The 24,766-nt window shown below is 53.9% G+C and overlaps 1 protein-coding gene across 1 annotated transcript in view; it reads left to right on the plus strand.

Annotated features, from left to right (window-relative positions):
* Positions 1 to 418: 418 nt before the first annotated feature.
* The window catches only part of MYH9 (myosin heavy chain 9), an 85,448-nt gene continuing 61,100 nt past the window's right edge, over positions 419 to 24,766 (plus strand). The window contains exon 1 of the mRNA XM_004589547.4: positions 419 to 620. The gene's annotated coding sequence lies outside the window, so the exon portion shown is untranslated. The remainder of the gene's footprint in view (positions 621 to 24,766) is intronic.

The following is a 24,766-nucleotide window of genomic DNA, read 5'->3' on the forward strand; positions in this document are numbered from 1 at the left end:
GCAGGAGACAGGGAAAACACAGCTCTTGGGGCGGAGTGTCACAGCCCGGGACCTGCCCAGTCGGCTCCCGCCGGGCCTCACTGCCGCCTAGGCGACGCCCCAAAGCCTGGTCCGAGTTACTCTTTCTGATTGGGCTCTTTGCGCTGTCAATCTCGTCCTGGAACCTGGCAGTCTCTAGTCCTGCCCAAAAAAGGCGGGGCTCCCGCCGAGGAAGCTGAGGAGAAGGTGAAGCGGGTGGAGGTGGGGGCGGATGCGCCCCATCCCTCTGGATCCGCCCATTCCCTTCTCACTGGCCAAACACATGCCCATCAAGACAAGGCGAGGCCAGGAGTGGCTGAAGCAGCAGCGGGGGACGGGCGCTGCCTCCAGGTCCCGCCCCGGAGCCGGCGCCCGGCCGGGAGGGCGGGGCGGGAAGGCGGCGGGCAATGAGCTGGGTGCGGTGAGGCGCGCAGATCCCCGCGGTTCCTGGGCAGGGCACGGAAGGCCGAGCGAGGCTGACCTGCTGCAGCTCCCGCCTCGCGCGCTCGCTCCACCCCGCTGCTGCTGTCGCCGCCCGAGCGCTCCCGAAAGCCCTCTCAGGAGAAAGCGGAGTCTGTTCCCCGGGAGACATTCAGGTTCAGGTGAGCGGGCGCGGCCGGTGGGTCCCGCCCCGAGCAGCCGGGCAGCCGGGCAGCTGGGCAGCTGGGCAGCCGGGCAGTCCGGGTGTCATCTGCGGCGAGCGGGCCGCCGTGTGGTTCTCGGCCTCGGCCGGAGCGGGCGCCAACGCCGTTGCCCGGGGTGCCGGGGCCCTGCATCCTCCCGGGAGACCGGGACCCGTGCATGCCGTGCATTCGGTGTGTGTGTGTGTGTGTGTTTTGGGGGCACTCTGCCGGTGTGTGTGTGTGTGTGTGTGTGTGTTTGGGGGCACTCTGCTGGCAGCCAGGCGGGCCGGGGAGCTGGGCACTGCGGGCGGCCCCCCTCGCCGCCGGGCGCGTTCCCGGGACGCCGGGGGCACGCTCTCCGCCCTCGCCGCGCCCGGCCCGAGTTGGGCAAACTTTTTAACCCTTTCCGGGAAGCGGTGCCTCCCTCACTTTTGGAAGTTTCTGGCGTTGGGAAGACGGGGTAACGGGCAGGCGGGCACCGCTTGGCAGCTGTCAGGGCGCCTTCTGAGTCAGGGCCGGACAGCCCTGCCACGGACACTGCGCCTGGCTGGGTTTCCGCCCTGCGCTGCCGACTTCCTCATTCGCGCGGCTGCAGCGACCGAGGCAGGGAGTAGGGGACCGGGCGAGGATCGTGGTGGTGTTGGTGGTGGTGATGGTGGGGACCCCGTCATTCCCCAGGCCCCCAGTCCCACAGCCCCTTAGCCCCTCAGCCTTTGATTTCTGCTATCCAAAGAAGGGAGGCCCGCAAAGGCCGGCGGCCGTCCTGGCGGCGTGCACCTGATTCCGCCGCACCCCGCGGGCCGCCCCGCCCGGGCGGAGGCCGGTGAGGGTTGGAGGGGAGCCCGGCCTGCCGTTAGAAACCAGGCCTGCCTCTGCTGCTGCATCTTCCTTTCTCTAAGTACAGGGGTCCTCACCCCATCCCGTCCCGGGCCACACCCAGGGCAGGCCAGCAGCCGGCTTCCCTGGAGAACCCCCTCCAGGACCAGCCTACGGCCCCTCCGTGGTTGGGGAAGCTGTGCGTGCACATGGGGGCGGTCTGGGGAGGAGGTTCCTGGGAAGTCCCAGGTCTCCGCTGGGCATCTGAGAGGCCCAGCGGCTTCTTGGTTCACTGCACCTCCTGGGGTTTAAGAGGATTTCAAAGTAACTGCTGGGTTACCCTGAGGAAGGAATAAATAAAGTGCCCGAGCTTTCAACCGTGCGGCGCAGTCCCGCGGCCTGCTGGCGGGCGTCTGGCTCCTTACCCCCCACCTGATGCTTTACTCCTCTTGGTGAGGAGGGAGGCCGCTCGCTTGCAGGCCTGTCTGGACAACCACTCAATTAGTATGCGTCCCTGGGCTGCTCTAGGTGGGGGAAGGGCCCACAGATGTGTAACTGAACAAATATTTAACTGACTTCTGTGCCAGGGATTCTGCCAGGTGGCTGGGAGGAGGGGGTGTGAAATTGAGTAAGGCTGAACCAAATCTGTAGATGACGCTCGGAGGAGGTTGAGATGACAGGCACTTCAGAAAGGTCCCGTGAGTCATGGGATTGGGGAAACAGGAGCCAGTAGGTTCCCACAGGCTTCTGTGGTGTTGCACTAGGGGTCATCGAGGCAGCATGGCCGGTGTATGCACGAAGGTAGCTCAGGGTGACATGCTACAAAGGTCTCCAAGGCTGAGCGTGGCCACTGGGTCTGGGCGATGCAGGAAGAGTGAACACGTTGCAGATTTGTCAAACCGAGGCCAGCATGTGGCATTGGAAAGTGAGGAGTCATTTAATGGATAATTGGGGGGTAATTAAAAATGTCAAGAGCTTGCTGAGTGTAATTTGAGAGCCAGTGTGCCCCGATGGCTGTGGGGTGACACCAAAGGGCTCGGCTCTTCACACTCAGCAAGTCCCAGCAGTGCAGGTGGGCAGAGCCAGGCTCCCTCCGGGGAGTTGCTCCGCCCCGTGGGAGGAGGGCAGCCCCGGAAGTCGTGTTCAGAAGGGCAGGGGCAGGTCGGGGAAGGAGAGGGCTGGGCTTTTTTTTTTTTTTTTTTTTTCTTTTTCAACTTTTAACCCAAGGGGCTGCAGATGGGACAGCTTCTCTAGGATGGAGGACGCATGCTAATCCCAGCCTGCCTGTTGGCTGCTCTTGCTCCAGAGGAAAATCAAAACCAAAACCAAGGATCTGTTAGCTCTTTACACGGAGAAGCGCACCCTGTAATAGTGTACTGCAGGAGTGTAGCTGCTGGGACCCTGCTAGCAAGCAGTCCGGCTGCGCTCCCTTCACTTCCTCTTCTGATCCTTCACTGAAGTACTTAAGACAGCCCTTACCAAGCTTGACATCTTTATTTCAAAAGGAGTAGGAGGGGATGGTGGATGTTTTCCTTTTGAGCCTTGGAGAGGGAGGAAAGATGAACCCTAAAAGCAAAGAGAGTGAGAGAGAAAAAATTTCCTCCCAAGCATCATGTTCCAAAAATATTTAGAATAGCAAAATCTGTGTGTCTTCTTAATTAAACAAATGTCTTAATTTACGGGGCGGGAGAGCATCTCTGCCCGCAGAGGCAGGAAGTGCGTTTTCCCTTTGTGCTGCCCCTGGGAGTCACAGCCTCTTCTCTTTAACCCTTGGGGGGCCGAACCCCTGCTGATGACAGCGGAATGCAGGTCTGGCTCAGCCAGGGCTTCTGGAATGTTCTTCCGGAAGCTGGGAAGACTGAGGGTCCTGACCCTTCCATTGACTAGCTCTGGGACCTGAGGCAAGTCATATAACACATCCCTGAGCCTCAGATTCTCTGTCAGTAGGCATATCGTGATCCCCGTGCGACAGGGTTAGCTGTGAGAGGGAAAGGGAGCGAGCTGTGTAGAGAGCTCCCTAGCTGATGGCTGTGTGCATTAATTATGTGTGTATCTATACTGTATTTGTGAGTGAGGATGTGTAAATCTCTCAATAGTCTTAACTCCGTGGTTGTCAGGTGAGGAAGCGGGGGGCTCAGGCCAGATGGCTTTCCTGGCCCCCAGCTCAGCACTCAGTCTCCCTCTCTAGGGTATGTTTGTGACTGGGGACTGTGAAGGCTGGGTCCTAAGGGCACAGATGAGGTCTGGCTGCTAAAGCTTTTTGATGTACTTGGGGGTGAGCGCATGCTCACTTTCTTCCCAGGCCCCGGCCAAGTGAAATGGGCAGGCTAACTGGTTTTAGTTCTGAAATTTGGTTTGAGGGCCTTATGGCCTTGGGACAGCCAATGGCAAGAGGGAAGGAGCCCGGGACTTTGGGTCTTGCTCTGATTCTGCCAGAGCAAGCTCTGTGGTTGGTAGGAAGTGTCAGAACATCCTGCCAGGACATTGTGCCAGTCGAGGTGCCTGCCACTTGTTTCTAGAAATGTGTAGGAAATGGAAACTTCAGCATTTAAATTTCTCGAAAATTCTCCCCTTAGGCACTCTTGTACCTTACCCAGGAGAGTGTGTACAAGCACAGGTTTGCTTTAGAGGCTCATTTGGCAGCACTTGTCAAAGCAGGGTCCTCCTGCCTGTGTTCTAGGAATTTACCTCACAGATCAACCTGTATGTGCAAAGGGAAATGTCTGAGAATATTCGTCATGGCCTTGTCACGGAAGGCGAGAGACTGGCATCTGTTAGAAGGTTCAGATTAACCATGTTATAGCTGCGCGGTGGAATCCATCCATCCCTTAACAAAATGAGGCCACTCCATAGGTACTGGTGGGTGTGCCTTCCCAGGTAAGTTGTAGGTGACAAAACTGGATGGATGGGGGTCCCCAGGGTGCTCCGTTGTATGCGATGTCCAATTTTGGAAAGATGCCAAGGCCTTGTTCTCTGCTAGAAGAGTTCTGGTGGCACGAGTAGGGGTGAATGTTCGTTTTTCACTGCATTCAAGGGATCCTTTTTAAAGTTCATGGGGAATGCATATTGAGAGGAAATGCTGCATAGGGTTAAAAATTTCTTTAAAATAATTTTATTTGAAAGGTAGAGTTAACAGAGAGACGGTGAGACACAGAGAATCTTCCATCTACTGGTTTGCCCCCCAAATGGCTGCATGGCCAGAGCTGGACTAGTGCACAGCCAGAAGCCAGGAGCTTCTTCGGGTCTCCCACATGGGTGAAGAGGCTGTCCTCTGCTGCTTTCCCAGGCACATCAGCAGGGTGCTGGATCAGAAGTGGAGTGTCTTCGAGTCTAACCAGTGCCCATATGGGATGCAGGCGCTGCCTGCCACAGCTTTACCTGCTACACCATATCACCAAATATTTAATGCCATTTTTCCATGAGTTTTTTGAAGCCCCTCACACTACCTTTTTATATGTATTGTTCTGAAACAGTGAAAGAAAAAGAGATACTAGTTTTCTTAACTAAATACCAGGGGGCTGGCTGTACCAACTTGGGGGTCTCAGCTGTAGATTTCATATTCTCTCTTGAGTGCTTCTGTGTCCAGGAAAGGATGAAGGGTTTCACAAGGACAGACCTCTGCTTGCAGCAAGGGGTTCCTTGTTGCTTCTCTATGGGGTCACCATGTTGCTCGAGGAACCCCTTCATCAAACTTCTAACGCCAACCTGCGGCGTTGGATTTTGAGAAATGGTGGAAGGCTTGTTTTTACTTTGCCCGCATTGTGTGTATGGAAAATATTTTAGGATTCTCGTTTGCCAAACTCCCCACAATGCGCCTGGCTCCAAATCACTTGCTGGCCTGTTTGGAGGATCCCAACCCCCACTGAAAGGCTCAGCCTGACCTCCAGTCTCTGGGGTCCTCTTCTTGAACTCAGGGTCATTGCGTCCATTGGCCCAGCCCAGTTCCCTCTGTCCCTGCTGTCCCCCACATCTGGCCTGTGGTTTATATGTAAGAACAACAGTGGAAAAGCCCGCATTCCTGAGGAAATGGGATCACGGGGCCTTTTTGGATTGGAGGGCCCTGACCTTTTCGAGAAAGGCTGTCCGTAGCTGTGACTGACACGGGTCCTGGAGAGGCTGCTGGGAGGGTTCTTGGCCTGTGGAAGCTTTCCGAGCTCCCATCTGGGTGCCACAGCCCTGCAGGGCAGCCTTGGGAGGAGTCACACGGGCATCCACTGAGAACCCGGCTTGTGGGGACATCTGCCACCACTGGCCACCAGGCAGAACTTTGAAGGCTGGCTGCCACATGGCATGTCAGCCCCACCCACTCACCCACCTGTTTCTTGGTTTGCACCAGGTATGTAGGAGGCATGAGGGGAGGTGTTCTCTTAGATTTGATGTGTCTGCTGGCAGGCTGCTCTGTGACTGATAGGGTCCCCTGCTGACCAGGGGTGCTTCAAGCTCAAGGCCATTTTGCGACCTTGCAGATAGGCCCAGAGAGGGCTCTTGGCCAGTCTTTGGCCTGGGGTGGGACCTGTTGGGAATAGCCGTTGCTGCTGTCTTCATTTCAAGTCCAGTTGACTACTGTGCTGTCCAGGAACACCCTTGCAACAGGGAGCTGTGCAGAGCCTTCTGGAAGAAGGCAGCCTCTGGCTTGAACACTGTCCTTTCCCAGCAGGCAGGTTGAGCTGTGGCCTTCACGGAGTTGAAAGTGGCTGACCTCCCCCACCCTCAAGGCACTGCCTCAGTGGCCATGAGAGGACTGAGCCCCATTGGTGCTTCCCAGAGGCCAGAGGGGCCATCTTGGGGGGATCCCCACATCACAGGCCGGGAGTGTGGTGTCTCTACAATTTGTGTTGAGGGAGCTGTCAGTTCAAGTCTCTCGCTCTTGAAGGATTTTATTTTATTTTGAAAAGCACAGTTACATAGAAAGGAAGAAAAGGAGAGGGAAAGGGAGGGAGGGAGGAAAGGAGAAAGGAAGAGAGAGAGTGAGTGAGAGAATATCTTCCATCTGCTGGTTTATTCCTCAAGTAATCACAATGGTTAGGATGGGGCTAGGCCAAACCCAGGAGCCTGGAATTCCATGTGGGTCTCCATGTGGCTGCAGAGGCCCAAGCACTTGGCCTATCTGCCGCTTTCCTAGGCACATTAGTGGGGAGCTGGATCACAAGTGGAGCAGCCAGGCGTGCAGCCTGCATGCCTATGGGATGCCAGCGTTGCATACATGGCTTAAAACCAGCTGTGCCGCCGTACTGGCTCTTCATCTCTTTAGGGGATTTTCAATGTGAGGACTTGAATCTCAGGTTTTTTTTTTTTTTTTTTCCCACTCTTAATACTAAGTGATGCCCTGTTTAGAAGGAAAATTCATCCATAACAATAGGCATCCTCTCTATCGGATATCCTTAGGATTCTAGAAAGTCTGAGCTATCGCTTCTCGGCCTTTTGGCTAAGATCAAGTGTAGAAGGTCTGAGCTGGAAGGCATAGTGGCGTTGGTTAGTTGGAGTAGGAGTGCTTTGCCCAAGCTGGTCCTGTGAGTTGGTAGGAAATCTTTGTTCCTGGTACCCAGTGCCCTTCTGCCCAGTCAGGAGGCCGGCCTCGCTGAGACCTGTGTTTGGATGGCTCCCGCCCCATCTTCGCCCGTGTTCCCACTTGCCAAGCAGCATGCGTAGTTCACGTCCTTACCCCTCAGCTGGCTGCTCCTCCACTCCCTGCATCTTGTCCTTCTGGGTGTGTGCTGGGGTTGAGAAACCTGGTGGGTAATATTTTAGGTTTCTCTGAACATCCTCCAGCTGGACAGAGCCCTTTGGGCAGAGAGTTCCTGTTGCAGCCCATGGGCAGCAGGGGGGAGGTCTGTCCTGTCTGCCATCCAGCCCCTCTTGATATTTAGGCTCTTGGCCCATTCCTGTCGCTGCGTTTTTGTACCTTCATTGGAGGAACCTGTAGTAGAGACAGGCTTTGGGGGCGGGCAGACCCTGCTGTCTCCAGCTGCCACTGACCCCATGCGTAACCTGGGGGTGCCGTGCTTCCCAGATTATAAACGTGCTTGTGGAATGAACCTGTCCTTCTCTTCCTCCAGTCCTTCCTTTCTCCCTCCTCCTCTCTTTCCTTTTTCTCTTCCTCCGTCCTCCTGTCCTTTCTCTTCCTCCTTTTTCCTCCCCTCCTTTCTCCTCTCCCTCCTCCTATTCTCCTTCCTGCTCCTCCTCCACCTCCACGTCACTTTATAATCAGTACTATCTCTCCTTGGGTGACAGGAAGTATGTGTTTAGGGTGTCAGGATTTTAATCGTGTCCAGCGGGGCTTTCTCTTGATAGCAAGGCTGGGATGACCAAGGAGGCCTCCTCTTTTGGGAGGCAGGAATGCCCTGCATATCAAGCCCAGGCTTCGGGGCTGGAAGCTCTTACATCCTGTCAGTCAGCACTGCCAGACTTGCTGTCCCTAGCTGGGCTGGCTTAAGCAGAGTGGGGAAGGGAAGTACCAAGGCAGCGGAGGTACCTTTATTTGGAGTTGTCTATGTTCAAAAGCCACTGTGTTTCCTGTGTTTTACATGAAGTCACTGGGCTGGAGAAGGCAACTTCCTGTCAGATAAACATAAGAAAGGAGGCATTTGGAACAGTTTGGGTGACTTTAACTGGGCTGGAGCAGGGTGGGGCAGCTCAGTGGACTGGGAACACTTTGGGGTCCAAGGCTGGGTCTGTTGCATCTTGTGTTCCAGGCTGAAGTCTGGTGCCTGGTTCAGAGTCAGCCCCTGGTACTTGGTGCGTGGATGGCATGTAGATCTGCCCAGAGCTTTTGTTCCAGGGAAGGCCCAGGTGGCCCAGAGCTTTTCAGTGCCCTGTGCTGATCTCCCAGTTTTGCAAAACTGCTCATGAGTACTTGTTGGGGACTCCCTAGGCTGTTGAAGGTGGTGCGAGGGGGCATTTTGGAGGTCTTGTTTGACTTTTTGCTATTTGAATCAGTTGGCACAAGTGAGCTGCCCCCACATATCTCTGTAGAGTTAACCATGGAGGGCCTGGCGGCGTGGCCTAGCGGCTAAAGTCCTTGCCTTGAACGCGCCGGGATCTCATATGGGAGCCGGTTCTAATCCTGGCAGCTCCACTTCCCATCCAGCTCCCTGCTTGTGGCCTGGGGAAGCAGTCGAGGACGGCCCAATGCATTGGGACACTGCACCCGCATGGGAGACCTGGAAGAGGTTCCTGGTTCCTGGCTTTGGATTGGCGCGCATCGGCCCGTTGTGGCTCACTTGGGGAGTGAATCATCAGATGGAAGATCTTCCTCTCTGTCTCTCCTCCTCTGTGTATATCTGACTTTGTAATAAAAATAAATCTTTAAAAAAAAAAGAAAAAAAAGTTAACCATGGACTCCTTGACCTCCATAGAGCCCAGCTGTGCTGGACTGGGCTTGGTGGGGCTTCATCAGAAATGACCTCGTGAGGGCCTGTCCGTCACCAAAGGGCTTTACCATCTTCAAGGGCGGAGGGGCTGTGAGAGACCTGAGTTAGGCAGGCCCCTTACTGCCCTAAGTGATTGGTACTTTCCAAGCTGCTTGATCGGGGTTCCAGTGAGACTAGAGTTGCCCAGGAGAATTAGGGGAGATGGGAGAGGGAGAGAGAGAGGAAGAGTAGGACAAAAGGACGGGATGGGGGACTAGGTGAAGAGCTTGGGTCTGGGTCTAAGGATTCCTGGAGCAAGTCCTGGCTCTTGCTGACAGTAATAGTAGTAATAGTAATGACCATGGGAGTCAAGTTTGATTGAGGACTTGAATGTATCAAACACGACATCATGTTTGTGATTTTTAGATGAATCACTCCATGCAGTCCTTCCTCATTCCCATGATGCAGTGCTGGAATGTAAACAGGTGTCTGGACTCCCACCCACATGTGACTTTGCAGGTGCCCTTCACCCTGGGATGTGTGTTTCTTCCTAGGTGGCAGGGGTGGCCTGGAAGAAGGCACAGAGGATTCTGGGAAGGCTTCTGATGGTGAGGGCATGAGGACTGCTCACAGGTTCCTGAGGCTGCCTGCTTTGGCCAGATACAGAACAGAGCTTTGGGCTACAACAGATTGGGGCCTTAGATTCTACAGTAGGCCGCTCTGAGTGAGGGAGGTCCTGTTGCCGTGGTTACCGATGTAACCTTTAAGGCAGTGGGTTGGTTTTCAAATGAGTGTGGTTGGTTCTTAGGGAGGGCAGGTGAGAAGACTGTGGCTACCTCAGGCCAGCTGCTATCTGGTCTTTTTTTTAAAAGATATATTTATTTTCTTGTAAGGCAGATTGAGATAGATATTTATTTCCATTACTGGTTCATTACTCCTTCCCTCAACCCTGCAATAGCTAGGGTTGGGCCAGGACAAGGTAGGAGCCAAGAATTCCATCTGGGTTTGCTACATAGAAACCAAGCACTTGGGCCACGATCCATGGTCTGCTGCTGCCTTCCCAGGTGTGTGAGCAGGAAGCTGTGTCGTAGAGCCAGAGGCTCCCCAGTATGCCCACTGTCCTCCACATCTGCAAACTTGCCTTCCTTTCTTCCTTCCTCCACCCATCAAATCCTTAGTCATTCAGTGACCACTCCTCAGAACTTCCTGTGTGTTCAGGGCCCTGGGCTGGGTGCTGAGGAATTCAAGGTGAAGGAAACATGAAACTTTATTTCCAGGAGCTGATGGGCTCCTTCCGGAGACAGGTGCTGGGAACCCCAGGAAGAAGGCACAGAGGATTCTGGGAAGGCTTCTGATGGTGAGGGCATGAGGACTGCTCACAGGTCGGAGTGGGACACAGCACAGCCAGGAAATAGGGCTGGCATCCCGTTCTGTCGCCCAGAAGCCGACAGGCTTTATTGAGGGCTGATTCAGGTTGGCCAAGGCCCTGTGAGTCACTCAGGGCTGGTAAAAGATTCTCTTCTCCTCAGGAACTCCCAGCCCCTTCATAGCCCAAGGTAGCCCATTAAGGCCTGCTTCCTTGCGCCATTTTCTGGGAAATGTGGGAGTGCAGGATTCCATTCCTAGGTCATTAACCTCTGGATGGATGCTGGGAATTCGGCTGGTGCCTTCCGGTTGTTTGGTCAGCACATTAGTTCGAGCCAGAGGCTCGAGGATGGGCTGTTGTGTGGAGTATTGGGAAAGGCATTGCTGTTGCTGGAATCAGGGATCCTTTTGAAGTTAAAAATAATAATAATAATAAATAAAAAGGCACCGGGCTGGCACCGGGCTGGAGGGTGTTTATAACAACAAAGCTGGCAGGAGGCAGGTTTGCTCTACAACCTGTTCACTGTGTCCATGTGGGTTTCTTGTGCTTGTACACTTGCGTTTTGCAAACACAAGCAAAAACTTCAGTGTGTGTGCTCATTCACCGGCAATTGTAACGTGAAGTGCAGTGCAGTGGTCTCCACGGTTAATGTCTTAATGGCCCCACTGTTGATTCTCTCCTGGGAAGGGCCAGTAGTAACTGTCAGGAAGTGCCACGGGGTTTTATGGACTCTTTCAGAAACTCATCCATTCAGCAAGCATCTCCTGTGCACCTGTTGTGGGCCCAGGACCCGGACGAGCCAGGTGGTCAGGATGCAGAGAACCAGACACCCCAGTCCCAGAGTACCCTGAGCAAAGTTGCCTCACTCAGGTGCTGTACCAGGAAAACAGGTAAAACCACTTTGTCATTAGTGGTGAGGAAGAGAGCTTAGGAACAGGATGCTGGGAGAAGATCTTCAACCTGCTACCCCTCCATTGAGTATGTGTGTGTATGTCAGTGCAATTACTAGTCCCAGTCTCTGAGCCAGAAAACCTGCTGGGAGAAGATGAGAGAATAAGGTCTTCAAGTACCTCATGCACTAGGGGCTTGGGAAACAGCTCCCACTTTCCTGAGGGACATCCTGCTGAGAGTGGCGTGCTCTCTGACAGGTGTAATGCCCCTGGAAGGGCACTTGAACTGGACTGTGGCTCCTGCCTCACCCAGGAAAGAGGTAGCATTGTAGCAACAAGTTGCAACAGTTTAGTTCTGTTGTAAAGAGAAAGTTTCAGGATGTCAGTGGCTGCTTTGGGGCAGATGTGTAGTGAGGGAGGATCTGGGATGTAAATGGGAGAGTCTCACTGGAGAAGAGGGTGGCAGAGGCTGGAAGCTGGGATGAGGGAGCTTTCTTTGCTTTGTTACTTATTGTCTAGCTGAGATTTCTTTCAAAGGCAGGAGGAGAGAGGGGACCACTATCCTCCATCCACTGGTTCAGCCTCCAACTTGGCTGTAACTGCCAGGGCTGTTCTAGCTGAAGCCAGGAGCTGGAGTTCCATCCAGGTCTTCCATATGGGTACAGGAGCCCAAGTACCTGGGCCATTTTCCATGACTTTCCCAGACACAGTAGCAGGGAGCTGGATCTAAAATGGAGCAAGTGGGACTCAAACTAGAGCAGATGCTGGTAGTAGCTCAACCCACTGAACCACAATACCGAGGTGGAGTGGGGGGGAAGGGAAGGAAACAGCAACTGCTGCTTAACTTGTTTTCCACCTGACTATACCACCCTCGTTCCCCCAACCCAACCCAACCCTCAGTACAGGGCAGTCTGACCTGAATTTTGCTGTCTTCTTAGAGAGCAGGAGAGACATTCTTTGTTGTTCTGAAAGCAGCCAAAAGCTTGTTGCCACCTACCCCACCGTGGAGGTGGAGAGGGGGCGAGAGCAGGCCTCTGGCCTGCAGTGGGGTTTGAGGTTTGATGGGCAGGTGCTCACATGGTTCTCAGTGCCACCCCCTAATTAAACACACACCTTTAACATTGGCGGTTACATATTAAAAGTGGTAAGAGTAAGATGCAACTTGATGATCTTGGTACTTGTTCGAGTGTAATGTTCCCTGGTGGTGCTGAAAGGTCCTTTGTGTATCTTTGTGATTTATCTCCTGTTGTCTAGTGTGCCCTGCCGTTTGGTGGTGGCTGTAGACTGGAGGTTACTGTCTTTGCTGGGAGACTGACTCAGGTCCTATTGGGGAAGGGGAAAGGGGCTGCCAGGAGTACGGAGAGAGGCAGCAGGGTGTGGGGGAGAGAGTGGCTGCCCTCAGGAGCAGCAGCTCCGTTTCCATCCCGTTTTGGTCTAGTTTATTTGCTCATTAAATATGTATCCGTGTGCTAGAGGTGGTTCAAGGTTCTGAGGTCCGGATGTGCTTGCATAGCTCCCAGGAGGCCCCTGCAGTGTGCATTCTAGTGGGAGAGGCACTGACCACAGCCAGCTGAGTCCCTGTGGCAGGTTAAGTGGCACCAAGTGGCCTAGCCCACCAGAGCAGTCCTTCCAAAGGGCCTCAGACTGTGTTGCTGAAACCCAGGAGTTGCTTCTCTCCCTTCCAGAGACTGGAAGTTCAGGTCGGTTTCCTTTGAGACCTCTGCTGGTGGCTTGCTCGCTGTTGTCTTCCCGTTGTGTTTTCACATGATCTACCTTGTGGTTGTCTGTGGCCCGATTCTTCTCATCAAGGCACCAGTCAGGTTGGACCTCATTGTGACATAACTACCCCTCCCAAGGTCCTGTCTCCAAAAATAGTCAGCTTGTTAATTAGACTGGGGAGTTGCTGTTAGGGCCTTTTACACAGGAATTTGGGGGAGGGGAGAAGAGAGTTAGGGGTGTGTGTGTGTGTGTGTGTGTGTGTGCGCGCGCATGCGTGTGTGTATGGTGTTGATTCCTTCAAGTTGTTGGTTGTTGAAACTGCATGGAGCCCCCATTTCCTCGTTTGTAAACTCTAAGAGATTCCATCTCTAGGTGATCACAGTGTGGGCGCTCACTCAGCACAGTACCCAGTTCCTAACGGACCCGGAAAATGTTCATGCCTTGCCACGAGCGTTCACCAGCTGCCTCTTGCTTCTGCCCCACCTTCACCCTTCTCTGCTCCCAGGTCCCCTTCCTGAGCAAAGTACTTGAGACAGTGAGGGGCCAGTCCCGGCTGCTGCTGGCTCCCTGGCTGCTCTGCCTCCTGCCCAGCATTTGTGGGCTGAGTGTTGTTGGAGGTGGCTTCTCCCCAGCAGGGAGCTGAAGGGGCAACAGTTGTAAAAAACCAGTTGCAGGGCTATGAACTTAAAATCCCTGCTGGCATGCAGTGTTGGATGGCTGCATTAGAGCCAGTGAGCGAGCTTGCCTTGCCGACTGCCTCACTCAGCAGCAGCACTCCCCGGCCACTGTGTGCTTCCCTGAGCTGTCCTCCCACCAGCCCGACTTCTGCTGGCATCTTTGCATACTGCCCTGTTCCTGCTGGAGAGACAGGTGCATACATTCCGCTCCACGTGTGGGTGGGACAGACCCTGCCTGGCTCAGCAGTGAGCCTTCTCACTTGGCTTTCTGTGCCCCAGGGTAGATGGCTGTATTTCTTTGGCTTTCAAGGCTTAACCACCATGATGTATATGTCTAGCCCTTATGTAAATAGGCAGGGGTTCTGGAATCAGCTCAGCTGTCCTCATCCATGTTCCTGCACTTGCTGGCTCTTTGACTTTAGGCAAGTTTTGCAGTGGTCTGTGCCTCAGTTTCCCTTAATCCGTGGAAGGAGGAAAACCACAGAGGATCTGGGCATAATGTTGTTTCGCTCGACTGTTCATAGGTTTTACTTGGACACATTCTTTCCAGCAGGGTCAGATTTTTCTGTTTTTATTTGTTTAAAAAAAAAATCTGTTTAGATAGATTTGTTTTTCCTATCACTTTATGAAACTTGAAGTCCTGTATTCATGTTCCTATTTGACAGTTGGGAACGTTGAGGCTCCAAGCAAGCAAATAATACCGAAGATGCTCTCCCAGCTCCTGGTTTTTCAGGCTGTTATTTTCCATATCTCCTTCCATTGCCTCTCCTGTCTTCTCATTCCGTGTCGGCCATTTGTTGGACAGGTACTCTTAGTGGGGTTGGTTTCTGTAGGCTTCTTCAGCCTTGGAACAGAGCTGTGGAGTCCCATTGCCCACCTGGCTACATTGTGCCTGCTGTAGAATCCAGTCCTCGTGCCATCCCAGACCCACCGAGTAGCCAGCGGGCGTGTGGGGTCTGGTCAGCCTGGTGACTGTGGCGACATTGGGCTTCTATTTTTCTCCCTTAGTCTTCCCAAGCCGCCTCCTCCTCACCCACCAGCACGCTGTTCTCAGCCTGCTTTCTGCCCAGATCCAGGCCTGCCGCCCACCAACTCTTTTCTGCCTTTGCCAGGGTGAGGAGGAGGTGGATGTGTAGTGCCAAGTGCTCATGAAAAATGCCTCATTATGCAATTAATTACTTGCCACTGAGCGGCATGGAATTCACCAGGTCTGTGAAGGCCAGGCATGGCCTCCCTGCACACTCTGTGTGCCCCTACCCAGCCTTGGCTTGGGCAGCCCTGTGGCCTGTGTCACATCAGGGAAGGAGAGTGAGGTGGAGGCTGGGGGCCTGGCAGAGGCCTACCTGCTGGCTGTGCATCCTGGACCTTGGTGTGCAAAGTGAGGGCACAGGGCTGGGTGCTCCCCAACCTGGGGCCTCGGGGGGTGCAGGTCTTCCTGTATCTCAGCAGTGCCAGGCTAAGGGGGCGGGGTGTCTGCTATTCCTCTTTAAAACAGGCCACAGGCTTTAATTATCCTTTGGGTCCCTCCCACCTCCTAACTTCTGGCTTCTAGACAAAAATCTGAAGAATGTGATCCTCTCTGGGACCTGAGCAGAGACCAGAGGCTGGGGGCCTGCCTTTCAAGGCCCTTGGGGCGTCACCAGGCAGCCTTTGTTGTGCAGGAGACCTGAGACATTACAAACTGGCGTGGTTGGGAGTCAGCACGGCCCTACAGGACTCTAGGCTCTTCCTTCTGACTGCTCTGCGAGAACCTCAGACAGTGGGGAGGGGCAGCTCCCCTCTCCTCAGCCCTGTTTCAGAGAGGGCAGGTTTGGAGGCAAGTCTGAGAGTTCAGGAGGGGCTGGGATGGAGGGCGAAGGGGGATGACACAAGATTCCCCTGCTTTGTCCTGGCCTGGCTCCAGTGGTCAAGGCTGTCACTGTGCAGGGGGGAGGGGAATCGATGCCCATGGCCTGGAGGGTGGCCAGTGGTCGGCTGAGCCCTGTTCGCCACTGAAGTGCTTGGGGCACCTGTGCTCTTTTCTTAGGTTACCACTGCTAGTTCCTAGACCTGCTCTGTGTAGTTGCTCCACTGTATCCTTAAAGGCAGAGATGTGAAGTGGTTAGACACAAAGACCACCCTTTCCCCCACCATCCCCCACTCCCACCCCCAGCCCTGCGGGATACACACACTGACCACCACAGCTGCATGCCCATGAGTGAGTCATTCTGGGTTCCAGTTCCTTCACTGCAGAACACCAGCAGAACCTGCCCCCGGAGCTGGTGGGTGGGGATGGTGTGAGAGATCAGCTGTGAAAAGCCATCCCTGCTAGTGACCGTCTTTTTATTACCTGTGACACTATTTTGGGGAGGTGGGTTTCCTGATTCTCCCTTCACAGGTGGAGAAGGGGCAGTTGTGAATGTTTAAATCATTCCCCCAGGCTCCCCCCACCAGCACTCACATCCGGGTCACTCAGCCGGCCCTTACCCTGTGTGCTCTGGAGTGGCAGGTGCATGCTGTGTGTGTGCTCAGAGCTCTGAGTGTGAGAGAGGAGAGCAGGGCTTTGCCTAGGGCTGGAGGCTGTGGCTGGAACCTGACCATTGTCTGGGCAAGGAGCTTTGCTGCTTGCTTCCTTCAAGCACAGCCGTGGTGTTGGTCACCTGGAGCCAGACTGTGTGGCCTGGGCAAAGGAGCGATTCTTGGCACATGATGAAAAAAAAAAAAGCAGCAGCCAGGTTCCTGCTAAAGGATGTGGTGAGGGCACTGCTGCCAGACAGGCTCCCTCCCTGCTCATGGGCAGTGGGGTTGCCTGGGGTTTCTGACAAGGTTGCTGTGCAACCCATTCTGCAAGCCTTAAGTTCATTTGTTTATAAAGAGGGAAATAAGTGTATTTGGTATTCCCTCTGTGGCTTGTATGTCAGTTCTTTGGCCCTGGGGAAGTGAGAGGCTCTGGGCTGCTGCTTGTCCCAGCCACTCTGCAAAGTTTGACTCTGCCTCCTGAGGCCTTTGTGTGCCTAGGCCTGGTGTCGTGCTGGCCCACTGAGAACAGGATTAAGGAGTGAAACTGTAGGGAAGTGAGAAGGTCCACTTTCGGGCTGCTGCTTCCTGAAGTCCAAGGGGAAGTGGCTCCCTCCCTGTCCTTGCAGTTCTCTGGTGGGTCGTTCAGATGGGGGCTGGCAGCTCACCATGTCTGGTTGCTTGCTGGAGTCCTGAGACCCAGCTTAATCATTCACAAGGGGCTGAAGGAAGTGTGCCTTCTTCAAGGGTTTGTACAGGATGCTTCAGTGGAGAAGCAGGTACCCCTTTACCTTGACTTTGTAGCCTGGGGCTCCTAGAAGTCCTTGATCTGCTCTCTTCAGGGTCTCAGTGAATCCTCAAAAGCATGTGCTCAAATAAGTCCTCGACCTCTGGCCTAGAGAAAGGAAAACCCTGAGCTTCCTGTTTATAATGGGCATGTTTGTGTGGCAGGCATGCGCTCAAGAGGCCATTTCTCTCAAGCGTGAAGGACACGGTTAGGCTAGGCTCCTCAGGGAGCCTAGATGTCGGAGGCCACCCCCCACCCCCGTCTCATATGTGGGACTGTGGCCTTCCTGCTCACTACTGCTGTGGTGTTCCTTGAATGAAGCCTTTAACACACCTCCACCTGTAAGGGGCTGAGGCTGGAGATGGGGTGGAGATGTTTTGATTGAAGTTGGAGTCATGTGTCACTTTGCATACCTAGGAAACTGGCTGTTCTCCCTGCTCTGATGATTTTCCACTGGACCCCTTCCTGGTCCTGCAGGGGCTGCAGCAGCCCCTGATTTAGTCAAGTCCTAGAGCATGGCAGGAGAATGGCATAAAACCTGCCAATGCTTTGTCGAGTGGGCGGGCTCAGAGACTGTCAACACAGGGAAGGTGGGAGTGTGTTGAAGGAGCATCAGGTGCTGCACCTGCTCTTTGCTGCCCAAGGTTGGGTCCCCACAGAGTTTCTCTTTGGGTTTGGACTTGGCCTTGCTGGCTGTGTGGCCTTGGGGTAGGTAGCTACTCTGGTCTGAGCCCGTGCTGTTCAGTGAAGATTGAGTCAGATGCATGTTTTTTAAAGACTCAGAAGAAACTTCTTGGTGGGTGTTGAAATGAGTGGGTGGCAGCCCATTTTTTTTTTTTTAAGAAAAGAAACAAGTAAGTTAGATGAAAACTAGTGCATAGCATGTGTATATCATCTCTTGAAGCTTTTGTGGCACCCATTTCTCTGCATTTGTGATAAAGTGTTTCTAAATTGAGAGAGAACATGTCCGAGTCTCCTGCGTGGTGGTCTGGGGCTGCTCACAGGCCCGCCTTGGCGTGCTGCCCACCTGCAGGTCTGGGCTGGAGTCTGGGCCCTGGCAGCCAAGCTTGGAAATGGAGCCCATGCAAGTTCAAACTCTTTCAAGTTCTTGACAACATTCTGGGAAATGAGCTGCATTCCTGGGGTGGAATAAATCATGGTGAGCTGGGTTAGGCAGGATGTGACTTCCAGGCCCCGAAGTGGGCTGTGGGGCCGTGTCTGTGACTGACTCATTGTGAACTCAGCAGCGGACACAGACACACTTGGAGTAGAGGCCCAAGTGTTGGGGGGGGGGGGCCTGGCATGCCTGGGGCGCCACCAGGCACCGCTGCAGGAGCTGCCCAGTTTGTCCTCACAGTGGCCCTGTGAGTTACAGAAAAGCGGCTGGTGGCCAGGCTACTGGGTGCTGCTCCTCATCCACATGCCAGGGAGTTGTCACGTGGGACCCGGTACTTGTAGAGAAACCGCGTTTCATGTCTGGCCCACCTGCCAGCCTCTTGGGTCTGGTCCTTTCTGAGATGTCTTGAAAGATGGTGCTTGCATTCAGGGGTGAGGCCATCCTCACAGCCCACTCGAGTGACCACTCGATCATTTCCTGAAGATTGAAGCCAGCCCCGGGCCAGTCACATGTTTCTTAGAAGTAAAGAGCATTGGGCTGGTGGAATGGCTCAGCTGGCTAATCCTGAGAAAGCAGTGGGGGATAAGCTTGGGACTCTCATCCATGTGGGAGAGCCGGAAGAAGCTCCTGTCTCCTGTCTTCAGATCGGCTCAGCTCTACCATGGCAGCCGTTTGGGGAGTGAACCAGTAGATGGAAGATCTTCCTCTGTCTCTCCTGTAAATATGCTTGTCTGATAAAAACAAATTTCTAAAATAATTAAAAAACAAATAAGGAAAAAGACCCATGTCCATTAGGGAGGGGTAGGGCAGTGACAGTTGTCCTGGTGGCCATTCCGGTCAGTCCCTGACTGCCTGGTATCCTGAGGGAGGGCAGGACCATATGACAGCCAGCACCAGTGTATGGACAAAGATGTGGGATTATTGGCCTGAACGGTGGGCACTTGAGGAGGACCGGTGGCTGAGATTTTCTTGACCTTGGTCCCTGGAGTGGGAGCTGGGGCCTTCCCTGTCACTTTAGTTCACCAGGTGTTGTCCTGCACCTGTTGAAGATAGGTGTGGAAGACCCAGTGGGGACCTGACCTTAAGAACGGAGGCTGGGAGGCTGGCTGGCAGTGGGAGTGGTTGTATGGTTCAGGTGTTTGGGATTATTGCAGTGTTACCTGGAAGATAACAAGCTGTGAAGGCGTCAGGGGTTCTAGGCTCAAGGATGCTCCGAAACCCTTTTCCTTCTGCCCCCAGACTACCCTGCTCGGAAACCCAGCGCAGTGCTTCCCCTGGGAGGCACTGTGTAATTAAGTTCCCTGAATATGGTTATTTTTCTGCACTGGGTTTCAGCAGATTGCACTCATATGCTCCAGGGAGGAAAAATTGTCCCATCAGCAGAACCCGGGGCTAGGAGTCACTGACGGCCATCTGGGATTGTCCCCTGTGGTGTGGGGAGCCCCTGCCCTCCCCAAGGGATGTGCCAGCCGCAGGGGATGCTTGGTGTGGGGTGAACAGTCCTTGCCTGAAATCAACCCAAACAGCTCTCTTGTCAACCTTTTCAAAACTGGGCAAATTCAGGGGATCCTCACTTCCCTGCCCCCCACCAGTGTACAGGCAGGGCTGCCACCCCCACACCTGAAAGCAGCAGCTTCCCTTTGCAGTGAGTGGAGGCTCATTAGCCAGTGTGATCTCACTACGCAAATATTGAACCAATTAAACGCAAAGCCAGGGTCCGGTGTGAACGGCTTATCTGCAGATCCAGTCCCAGGCCTGCCTGCCCACCCAACCTCCCAGTCACGCTGCCTGACCTGTTGCTTTTGTGCTCCCCTCCCCCTCGCCCACTTCCGCTCTTCCTCCTGTGTTTTGAACACTTATGTTCTTTTCAAATAACACCAAGAACCCTGTGTACACAGCACTCTGGAGCCCAGGTGGCATTTAAACGAGGGGCGCTTGGCGAGGGGTGCCCTGCTTTCCAGGACCTCTGGAAAGACTGGCTGAGAAGCAGTGGCCCTGGAGTACGGCAGAGTGGGAGGGGGTGCCTTGTAGGGGGAGGAAAGAGGATGAATAGTTCACATCTGGGTGATAGGAGAGACTGCCGCTGAGGTGGGGGTGTTTTGAGGCTCACCCTGGAAAAGCAGGGAGCTGGCAGGAGCGGACTGAAGACTACTCTGTGAGGGTGTTGGCGGGGTTCAGCCTGGTGGCTACTGTGGCAGGGGCCAATAGAGCTGCTGGGTTAGGAGGCCGTGGTGAAGGCCGTGACAGCAGTTTCTCTCCAGGCCTGGTGGGCTTCCGTTCTGACATGATGGGCAGGGACGCGTTGCAGCTATGAATGCCTTCGGCCCTGCCTGAGTGGCTGAGTTATTCATTAAGAAACAATTTCTGGGGCTGGGCACTGTAACAGTGGGTAAAGCCACTGCCTGTGGCACCAGCATCTTCTATGGGTGCTAGTTCAAGTTCTGGCTGCTGCACTTCAGATCCAGCTCCATGCTATTGCGCCCGAAAAGGAAGTGAAGGATGGTCCAAGTGTTTGGGTCCCGGCACCCACGTGGGAGATCCAGCAGAAGCTCCTGGCTTCACACTGGTGCTGCTGTGAGCATTTGGGGAATGAATCAGCGGATGCAACATCTCTCTGTCTCTCCATCTCTCTTTCTCTAACATTTCCTTTCAAATAAAGTAAATAAATCTTTTTTAAAAAAAGTTCTGTGCTGAGGGCCCAAAGCTGTGTGTTCCGTGGCCCTGGGGTTGGGCTGACTGAAGGAGGTCCACATGTCCTGAGCTCTGTGCTCTGGGCACCTAGGTCCTGGAGTTCCAGGCATGGGTCGCTGCTCCCTTGGGAGGAAATGGCCACAGCAGGATGGAGCTCCCAGGATGGTCCCTATCTGCTGGAGTCCCTCTGGGGTGACTCTGGCCCATCCCTCTTCCGGGGCGTGTCCCCACCCCCTCCTGGCCCAGCCTACTTCCTGGGGGTTGGGGAGCAGGGGAGGAAGCTCCCAGGTACTTTCCCACTGCTGAGTTCTCACCATTCTCTCCCCAACCCCCCAGTTGAGGTCAGGGATGGAGATCTCTTTAAAATACAGATCTGGTGATGTCACCTTTTCCCTTGTCCCCAGAATAAAGTCCACATTCCTCATGGCTGATAAGATTCTGAGTAAACTGCCCATTAAGCCCCCAGCCTCAATCTCAAGTTCTTAGCTTCCCACACCTCTCCCTCCACTCCACCCTGCTCCTTAACAGCAGGAAGTGCATGGAAAAAATTCTAGTGTCATTGAAAGAAATTTATTTGGTTGACAGATAAAACTTGTGTATGCTAGTCAGGTCCAAAGTATGTTTTGAAAGAAGTCCCCTTGTCATTTTTGATGGCAAAGTGCAAGTGGCCACAAGCTGTGCACAGTCAGGCCTATGCCAATGGCTCCACGTCCCCGGGGTTCTCTCGCCAAGCCCCTGGTGAGCAGCCTTGGCCAGGGGCAGGGCAGAGGGGGCGGCCCTGGGACTGTGCAGCAGAATTCCTCTCTGGTTGTCTCTACTCTGGTTTTCTTATCTGCTCAGCATCACACAGGCCTGGGTTGGAATCCTGCTAATAGAAACAAGCCCCAGCTTCTTCTGTAAGCAAACAACATTCCTGAGGTGGGGGCAGGGGGCTCTCCCACTGCCCTCCCATTCCTGAGGCTTCTGCCTTCTGGGCCCTGGGCAACCCGAAGGAGCCGGATCCCCAGCCCCCCACCTCTAAATAAGCCCGTGGGAGTGAGCCCACGGGAGGGGTGGTCCCGGGTGGCAGGGAGGGACACTGGGTTGACTCTCCCGGTGACTAGCTGTTCTAGCGACCCTGGTGTTGGTGTAGTTACTTCTTCATGGGAGCCGAACAGGACAGCCTGTAGGTGGAAACCTGAGACCAGGGGTTGTAGAGGACGCAGGCGCGGGACCCACTGGTCAGCGCCACACTGACTCATCCAGCTCCTCCGCCACCAGCTGCTTAGGCATCCCGTCAGGATGGCAAGTCCCACACCAGCGTAGAGGAGTTTTTCTTCAGGCTATTCCTGGGTGCTGACCTCAGTCAGGTGCAGTTAAGTAGGTTTCTTTTTTTTTTCTTAAGATTTATTCATTTTCATTTGAAAGAGAGTTACAGAGAGAAGGATAGAGAAATCTTTCATCTTCTGGCACACTCTCCAAATAGCTACAATGACTACAGCTTCTTCTAGGTTTTCCAAGGATTTGAGCCACCCTCCACTGCTTTCTTGAGCCATAAACAAGGAGCTGGAATGGAAGTGGAGCAGCCAGGAGACGAACCGGTGCCCATATGGGATACAGGTGTCACAAGCAGAGGCTTAGCCTACTATGCCACAGCACTGGCCCCAAGCAGGTTTCTTGACTGCAGGCTTCTCAGAACCTTCTGTGGACATCGTGCCTTGCCACCTCACATGGCCATGGGTTGTTCATGTAAAGTCACTGTGGTCAGGAGTCACCACACCCCACCATGTCTTCCTCTGTGGACAGGTGGAACCTAGACAAAGGGCACTCAGCTTGTGGAAACTTCCAGAGATCCCTTAGAAAGGGTGGGGGCTCATTCAGTCAGGAGGGTGAGAGAGAAGGGAATTCCCTAGAAGTGTGTGATTCCTTGCTGGTGGGTATTTTTCTCTTACTCTAGGGCTGGGGAATTGACGTGCTAACCAGCTGCTTCATGGCTGAAAGAACTGGGAGCTAGGGTCGTGGGTTCATGAGATTCAGACCCAGGTCTGGCAAGCCCCAGAGCGGTGCCATTCCATCTGGTCACAATGTCTTATGAGGATTTGTGTTGGAATCCGCAGCACGCGTAGAGTGGTTCTGTCTGCTGGTGTTGACTTGGTACCATAGGCTGGGGGCTCCCACACTTAGCTGGCACACACTGGTGGATGCTTCGGACACATGCATACTCACGGCATCCCAAGGAGAGCAGAGGTCACAACTGTCAAGCCCTGTCTGGTATGTTGATCTGATAGTAGGGGCTCCACCTTGTTCGACCAGAAAGTGCTAGAAAGTTCCAGAAAAGCTTACGTAAAGCTTTTAGGGAATCAGTAGGTCATATGCATACCTACTTCTGTTTGTATCTCAACATTCCTAATAATGCTTTCCCATTTTGTTTTGAGGAGATGAAAATTAATCCATCGGTGGCTCGGTTTGGGAAGCTTCATGTGAGCTTTTAGCCCGAGTCCTCCCTTTTTTTCAGCTCTGGCTCCTTGGCACAGCCCAAGGAGATTTTCCAACCTTTTAGAGACCACCCTGGCTGTGTTCCTTTTCATTGCTCATTCAGGAAACTTGACCACTGCTCTGGTCAGACCTTTACAACTGGCCACTGGAAATGAGGTGGCCGTGATTCTCCCTGTCCCCAGCTCGGTCACTGGGATACAGCCACTCGGCCCCCCGTGGTGGAGCTGGGTGTGGAGCACAGAGAGAGGTGTCGGAGAGGGGCTCACAGAGTCGGAGAGGGGCTCACAGAGTCGGGGCACGTTTCTGGGGGCATGGCTTCTTCAAAGAGTGGGGAATGAGCAGGGGTTTGGGGAGGACACAGGTAGAAAGAGGTAGGAGGGTGGAGACAAAATGAATGACCCGGTCACAAGGCTTGCTTAGCACAAGAAAGCGATTAGATTTTATCCAAAGATGTGGAGCCGCTGGGCCTGTAGGACAGGCCCAGTAATACCTATAAAGCAGGAGGCAGTGAGAGTAGGAATTAAGGTGAGTCATCCTGAAGGCTGATTAGAAGGAGTTCTGTGGAAGAAGGGAGGCCATGGGGTAGGTTGCTATAGTCTGGGAAGAGTGGGGAGGGTGGGGGACACGACAGTGACATGGCCAGGACTGGGTAGGGCACTGATGATGGCGATGGTGGAAGGCTTGCTAATGGCACCAGGCAGGCATTTACAGTGACTGTCTGGGCTGACCACATGGGCAGATTTGTTTTCTGATGTCAAGACCCGGAGCAGGTGCTGCTTTGTGGAGTAGAGGCATGGCGGTTACGGATCCTTCACCTGGAGACGGCTCTTCGGTCTGTGCTTGGGCATGCTGGGCATGGCATAAGAAAGAGCTCCTTGAGATGGCATGGTGGGGCGCCTGTCAACTCTTGGATCTACTCTAAAACATTCAGCCGTAATTTTTTGAAAGAGTAAGCTGATCCCACCATAGAAGTGAACCCTGCCCCAGAGAGGTGGCTGCCACCTATTTGGCATTAGTCACCTAGCCTGCTCAACACTGGTGAACTTGGCTTGTGAGTCACTGCCTTGCTGCCTTGGAGGTTCTGATGGGCGTCATTGCTAGGGAGGCACAGCTGTCTCTCTTGCCTTTTGATTGGTTTTTAAATTGTTTACTGTAAAGAACATACAGTTCAGTAAGTGAACCTAGGTCAGACCCAGGAAAAGACAGTTCCAAGGGGCAGTCCCCCTTCCTGCCATTGCTAGCAGTCACTGTTAGAGTGCTGGAATTGTGGAGGCTTGAGGGCCCTGCTGGAAAAAGCTGTACTAAGCAGAGCTTGGGCTTCACTTTGCTGTGCTTGACCACTTCATCCCCTTACATCTGGGGTCTCGATGTGGGGTGATGTCTGGAAATGTGTTTGCTTATCACAACGGGGGAGGGGTGGGGAGCTATAGGCTCCTGGTGGGAGGGCCGGGGATGCCCCCTGTCCTGCAGTGGCCGGATAGGCCATGACACAGCTTTGTGTCCCGGAATGTTGAACAGTGTAGAATGGAGACCCTGCCCTGCTGCTCACATCTGTCATCCATGAGCCAGTGCACCCCCTTTCTGATGGTTGATTGACGCTGGCTCTTCCCCTTCAGCCTGGAATACTTTTCTGCTGTCTTCGTTTCACCCACCAGCTTTCTGCCCATCCTCCAGAACCTGGCAAGAGTGTTGGGGCACGTTTAAGGAGTGTATGGATGTGAGGTAAACAACCCTGGAAGATA

This window comes from Ochotona princeps, chromosome 15, assembly GCF_030435755.1.
Source record: "Ochotona princeps isolate mOchPri1 chromosome 15, mOchPri1.hap1, whole genome shotgun sequence".
NCBI lineage: Eukaryota > Metazoa > Chordata > Mammalia > Lagomorpha > Ochotonidae > Ochotona > Ochotona princeps.